General features: G+C 37.4%; 1 protein-coding gene across 1 annotated transcript in view; it reads right to left on the bottom strand.

Annotated features, from left to right (window-relative positions):
- LOC110449623 (GTPase IMAP family member 7-like) overlaps positions 1-7,033 on the bottom strand; it is an 18,114-nt gene that overhangs the window by 10,309 nt on the left and 772 nt on the right. The window lies entirely within an intron of this gene.

The following is a 7,033-nucleotide window of genomic DNA, read 5'->3' as shown; positions in this document are numbered from 1 at the left end:
AAGTATGTTTATCATATCAGTTTACCCAATATGTCAAGCGTTTGCTCCTTGTTGCTGCGAACAAAACAATAGAATGTCGATCATATTTCCATGGCAGCAGTGTTTACACCGTTACTAATGGTGACAATCTGGATAGTTTTGATTATTCCGAATCCACAGGCTGCCAAGGAGACTAAAACTATCTGTGGTTATCTTGTCATCAAGTAGATCTGAGTACAAATCATTTTTCTACTAGGTCAAATTATAACTAGGGACGTAAACAAATTTCGCCTTCAATGTCAATATATAGACTAAGGTATAGATGTTTTATAAGTGATACACTCTAAGCTTTCTTCGTATATTTATAACGTGATACGACCTCAGGGCGGAGGCAAATAGCTGTGAATGCGCCATTGCCTCCTGTCGTGAGTATCGATACTCAAAGAGGACTACCTCAGGAGTTAAAATCACGAGTTACACACAGTAGTCGTAAGAAGGAGTAGGGTTGGTGTTTTAACATCAAGATCGGAAAGTATTTTGATTATAGTAAGATTGCAAGGAAGTATCTTTATTGTGTGGTTAAGAAAACCTATAAACAGACTTAAACATAGAAAGTATTTTAACTTCGCTCATTCTTATTTCTGCCTTTAACAATAGCACGGCATCCACTGACTTTGTCCCATAGTTAATTCTTGCAGTTTGTGACCGGTACTACATTGAGTGTAGGTGTACGTGTATAGAAGGCCCTCGTTTGTTGTTTGTCCTTTTGTCCTAAAGATTTGTCACTATCACGACATTGAGCCTGTATAAGATGAAGTTAACCGTTTTACAGACGCTTATAAATAGAGGTGCGTATATTTATTTGAAGACTTAGCCAAATATTTTTTAACAAATCAACTCAGTCATTATGATATCCGTTTGCGCCATTGTTTTTGAAAACCAGCACAGTAAAATGTCGATTTTTTTTCCATAACGTCAGTGTCTACAGGTTGCCGAGTAGACCATAACGTCAGTGTCCACAGGCTGCCGAGTAGACCATAACGTCCGTATCAACAGGCTGCCGAGTAGACCATAACGTCAGTGTCCATAGGCTGCCGAGTAGACCATAACGTCCGTGTCCACAGGCTGCCGAGTAGACCATAACGTCCGTGTCCTCAGGCTGCCGAGTAGACCATAGCGTCCGTGTCCACAAGCTGCCGAGCAGACCATAACTATCTGTACATAGATGTCATCAGGTAGCTCTGACTGCAAAGTATTTGTCTACCATGTCAACATATAGAATTAAGATATATGTCTTTAAAACCGTTCGAAAGACCTAAGCATAAAAGGAAAAAAAGCATATGAGGTCAACAAGTAGGTACAGTTTTTATAATAGGGTTGTCAACGGTCAGCCTGTTAACTGGTTACTCGGTCTGAAGACATCGAACCGGTTACCGAAATCAATAACCGAATAGTCGGACAATACTTACCCCTTTGGGGTGTCCCATGTTTCCCTGGGTTAAACCTACAAATAATCTATAGATGCGACCAAAATCGAATAGTTTTGTAATATAACAGTGTTCAGGGATTACATGTTTGTTTTAATTTTGTACTCTATTGTTAATACTGACAAAGATATGCCGTCAACACTAAATAAACATCTAAATAGATTCTAAAAGGAAGCCATGATACAATGTTGTGAAATATGAACTTTAAGAGATACATAATGTAGAACACGTTTGTACATGCGAGAAATATAATCTGAAGTGTACACACATGAATGAGCAAGCATGTCTTAAATCGTTTGTCAAGCAAATGTTGTTCTAAAGAGAAATATTACCGCATATGATCTCGAGTACAGATAATTGTTATTGAACCTGTCTTACTGCATTCCAACATTTTTTGTCCATGAAATATACTTACTGAGGTAACGTGCAACTATTTCCTGCTTTAAGCTTGAAATACCCGAGTAAACTATCAGGCTAATTAATATATACATGTATGTTTGTGGTGATGTTTATCAAGATGTATCAGGTCCATTACAGGTTTGTGCTTTGTCGGTTCACGTATCCCTGATCTTATCCCGTGTGTAAGTAGCCATTTAAGCATTGCATGTTTAAATATTTGTCTCTTACAATGTCAATGTTTCTGTGGGTATTGCATAGATGTTTGTTGATAGCCCCTCGAATAATTCCCAATGTGTTTCTGACATATAGATCCCCCTTCTGCCTAGCTTCGGTATACAATGTATTAAGCTCCCTGACAATGTCCTGTACGCTCACTCGCTACATGTCTGCTGGTATCCCTGATTTCTTTTTCCAGTTTAATTTCAAGTTAATTTTACTTTGATCTCCAAGACAAGAAGTGAAACAGTCTCGTTATGGCTTCAGAAAACAATAGCACTGGCTTTGACCAGACTCTCTGTTCAGCGTAGCTTGCGCAGACAAGAGTCTGGTTGAACGAGACTATAAACGAGGCGTAAGCCGAGGTTGGGATGTGACAAAATCTTAACCCGAGATTGAGATAACCAAATCTTGCTAGGTTACATTTTTTTTTTTTTTAAATTTGTTTGCACCTTTTAAGTTCGAAAAAAAAGTATTCAATGCTTGCTAAAAACTTCAAGTATCCTTTATGGGGCCTCAAATGGTAATGATCCCTTCACTACTTAATCAACATTTGAATGTTTCCGCGTAAAAATGTAGTCCGTCCTTACAAAGAAAACAACAACATCAAAAATATACATATAACGACAGAACAGATAATTTATTATGCAGATTGTCAATTTCAGGTAGTTAACGAGCGGATGAATGTCTCCTAGCGTAAAAATTCCGCGAAATGTCACGTAAAGGTACAAGGCAGATCGTACGTGATAGACAAATCTAGCACGTGGTATGACATGCTATATCTCTGTCTGAGGTGCGAGGAAAACATGCTGCTGGTGCAAAAATTCTACAAACGATACCATGTTCCGTATTTTCTTCTTCATCTAGCAGAAATATCAGTACAGTGAAATTTGTTGGGAGTTGATATTGTTAGTTTAACATGACAATGTCAATGCTTTAATAAAATTGAAACTTCCCCGTGTGTAATGAATTCGTGTGTACTGGAGGTTTTGTGTTGGTGTATTCGTGATAGTGCGAATGGAATGCCGAAATCACACCACAGTACACCGCAAAGTCCCATAATGCTGACAATAGGTAGACAAGTCCTTACCGCTACCCATTTAAAAAGCTGAACGTAATGCAGAGATCAATCAATTAGAAGGACTTTTGTAAGTTCCGGCCTTGAGACAGAATAACCTTCCCCAACTAAATTAGCATGCATGTTCGTTATTTTTTATTTTACTTTTGTTTTGTTTTGTAGAATATAATTATTTTTTTTGTCCTTTATGTCAATGTCTTTTCAATGCAATTTTAACATGTTCATATTGATCCTTTACCAGGATTGGTTTGGTTGTTTGGTTTATCGGCTTTAGTAGTCTAGGTCATTTAAGGTCCCGCCTCCGTGTATGTAATGTATGCTTGTGTTGTTGGCATGCTTGCTTTCTTGCAAAAGTAGAGATATCTGCCTACTTTAGAGCGCTACCTCAGTAAAATACCATGCCAAATGCACCAACAACATTACCCCAAGCTGTCATAAACTAGTTCCTACGGCTGCCCACTTAAACCGCTTAGCGTCAAGCAGAGAGCAGCAAGTACATGTACCAAAGTTAAGGAATTTGGCATTTCCCTGCCGAAGGACAGAACCAATCGCCTTTTTCAACTTTGGTGTTGCAAAGCTAGGTGATAATAGATAAAACATATGTTAGGAATACATAATCCGAATGTTATTACTGTTGCAGCAGTTTGGTGTTCCAAAGTAAAGGACGCATAGTATAGACGATCATTTTTCTCCTTGATAGCCCAACAATACAACTAACATTTTCAGATAGTTTCTTTTCCTTTTCTTTTTAGGAAACCGAACACAATGCAGACAAAATACTAGAGAATTGTAGTTTCATAGCTTTTCTCTATAACACAGGTCTTCAGATGGAAACGTGATAACAACTTTCGAGTCCTGTATATGAAAACTCTTTTCATTTCCGTGGCCTCGAAGGCATTGTTCACCAATTGAAAGACATCGGTCTATTCTATAGACGCTGATGTCTTTTTAATCCATCTTATCTTCTTTGACGTTATATATATCACAAAGTCCATATCATCTTTTTGTTATCTCTTTTATTATTTTAACACCCTTTTATATTAATTTTCTACACATACAATGCGAATGCTTTTAAAAATATGTATTTGTATCTGATTTTATCTTCCATACTCAAATGTTTGTTTAAATAAAAAAGGGAAAAATAAATCACCATGGCCCTAAATGACCACAGCCGTCGATGGGCCGTTAAACACAAACAAACAAACAAACATTCAGACGGAATCAAATGCTTTACTTAGTGTATAAATGAACAAAAAAGCATTAATGTGCTAATGCGAATCATATTATAGTTACGGCATGTCCGCTATCAGGTGGCTTATCAGTAAAATCCTAAATCTTAGATAGGGGATTGTATAGGAGATCTCTCCGTGCACTTGTTTAAGCATTACACAGACGTACGATACAGTTAAATATTACGACAGATTTGATATTAATAGCCTTCTTCTTTTGTTAGATTGATTTAAAAAGATACTTGACAAGTTTATGACAATGCGGTAACAGCGTTTTGGCTTTGGCAAGGAGTTACCATGCTGGGTGATTACATTGTAAAAATCATAAAAGGATATGTTCCAAATAATAATTGGCGTTTTGAATCATAAATCATTCAAAAAGTAATAAAGCAATGTTGCTAGTTGAGTTATTTTGATCTTTCAAAAGATTAAATTATAACGGCTGTCATTTTAAAACATACTAGACACAATTTTGGTGTCACAGTGGTTAGCAAAATGTGTGAAGATAACACAGATAGTTGACGACACTACATTTTTTTCTTATAAGGAGAATAATTAAATTTAAATCAAATGTGGAACGTTTTGGTAAATACTCCGGGCAAATTTTTAATGAGTACAAGTGTGAAGGAATTTAGTTCGGGAAAATAGGTATAAGAACAATGGGAATGAATATGGCAAGGTAAGAGGTTGACTCTTTAGGCATATGTTTTTGAGCAAACAGAGCAAGCTTAAAACTAACGAACTAGAGAAAACACCCTGAAACTGTCAGGCATATAGATCAAACGGCTATAACTTCGCGACTTTCTTTCAACTAATCGATATGTGTCCCCCTTGTAAAGTACTAGTCGCTTTTTACAGACTCCTGGCAATGGAATTGAAAATATAATGCGCCCACGTGAGAACCCGGGAGGGACGGTAAAAATAATCGGCGATACATAAAGGAATCGCTATGAGCCCTGCACAACTCGACTCTAGGCTACTCTAAGCTCCTCTAAGAACTAATGAAGAAATAATGATCATTATTAATACTGTGAAGGAGACCTTGGTTGATTGTGTCTACACTGTTCCCGTCACTCCTACGACTGAGTAGGGAGTGGCATATGGTTGTGAGCTGGCTAACACGGACTGGTAGTTGAAGACATCTGCAATGCAATTGTGAAAGGGATGGAGGTATGCGTAAGTCGCCTGATTTTTCTTCCGGAGAGAAAGCGTCTTTCCCTTGAGCATAATGAGTTGTACATCTGAGGTGTGAGAAGGTGAGCCAATTTATATTGCCAGAAGCGCATAAGCTTCGAGCAATGAAGGGTGAGCACGATGATGTTGGACATCAATAGAAGGAGACCCTTTAATCGGTAATAAGGTCGTTAGGGAACTATGTAGGTTTTCAGGAGTAAATAAAACCCGGACAACTCTATATCGTTCAAAAAGGCAACACAGGAGGAAACACATAAGGAGTCAAGTTCTGACACAGACTTCGAGGTGGAGAGGTATGCTATACCTCAATGGAGAAAACCTCCTTAGTTATCTCCCTTGGTTAGTCCGTTCCATGCAAGTGGTATGAGACTTAAAGGACATACAACCAGGTCATCTGCACCACCTGAACCTGTTTCGACGGATATTTCAGGGGCTGAAGAGCCGGTGTATCCACGGAAATCACACAGGAACTGGAAACCGCCCGAAATGCTTGGCCGATGGGTGCGCTTCCTAAATGCTGTTTGTGGCATTCGTGAAGTCTGGGTGTAGTCTTTTTTATATTCAAATATACTTAGATTAATCCTAAGCACTCAGGCAGTATTTCGAAAAAGATGGAGCTTACAGATTATTTTCAGGATATATTTCAGGAATTCCTTTTCAATAATTTGTAACTAAATGTCATAATGACTGATTGATTGTATTACAGATTTTATTTACACAATTTCTTTGCAGGATTTTAATTATTTTAGTAAAAGAACATTGTATGCATTTCATTGTTTTGTGCAGATTTCAGACTTATATCGCTATGACAAGGCGGTATGACTTGGTTTCACGTAAACAGATTTTTAGTCAATGTTGTTTTAAGGTTATAACAAATGTCCGTCGGCGCGGAAGTTGATTTTGTATTTATTGTATGTATATGTGCGGGTGAATGTATTTACAATATTTTCCTGTATTGTAGGATTTTGTACTGTAATGAGAAAAGGGAAACACTAAACTTGTCCGTGTGCTTAATAATTGAGCAACCGGTGACATCTATAAAGTTTATATGAAATGAAGTGCGAGAATAAAGAAATTAGTTTGATTTCCATGGTTCAGGTTTCAAGGCCGATGTCAAATACTATTTATAAAAGATATGTCAGAAAAAGATAAGGAGAGGACTCTCACATACTTTACCTGTTGCCCAATTTCTCTTATATGCAAGACCTATACAATCAATATTCTTAAATGGAGGAACAAACATTCATAATCGAAAAAAAATCTCAGCAACATGCAGTCATTTGTTTATCCACTCTAGAAATGTTTTTCTAAAGTTTGATCCAAGATTCGGACGCAAACACTTCCTTCTCTTCTTGCAAATAATTGTGGAATAATCTGTTTTACCAATATTCGCGGTACTTCGCTATCACGGGTAATACTTTAGGGGGCAAAATAATGGATTACACTTTAAA

Source organism: Mizuhopecten yessoensis, unplaced genomic scaffold (genome assembly GCF_002113885.1).
Source record: "Mizuhopecten yessoensis strain PY_sf001 unplaced genomic scaffold, ASM211388v2 scaffold4721, whole genome shotgun sequence".
NCBI classification, from domain to species: Eukaryota; Metazoa; Mollusca; class Bivalvia; order Pectinida; family Pectinidae; genus Mizuhopecten; species Mizuhopecten yessoensis.
This window is presented reverse-complemented; position numbering and strand designations above follow the sequence as displayed.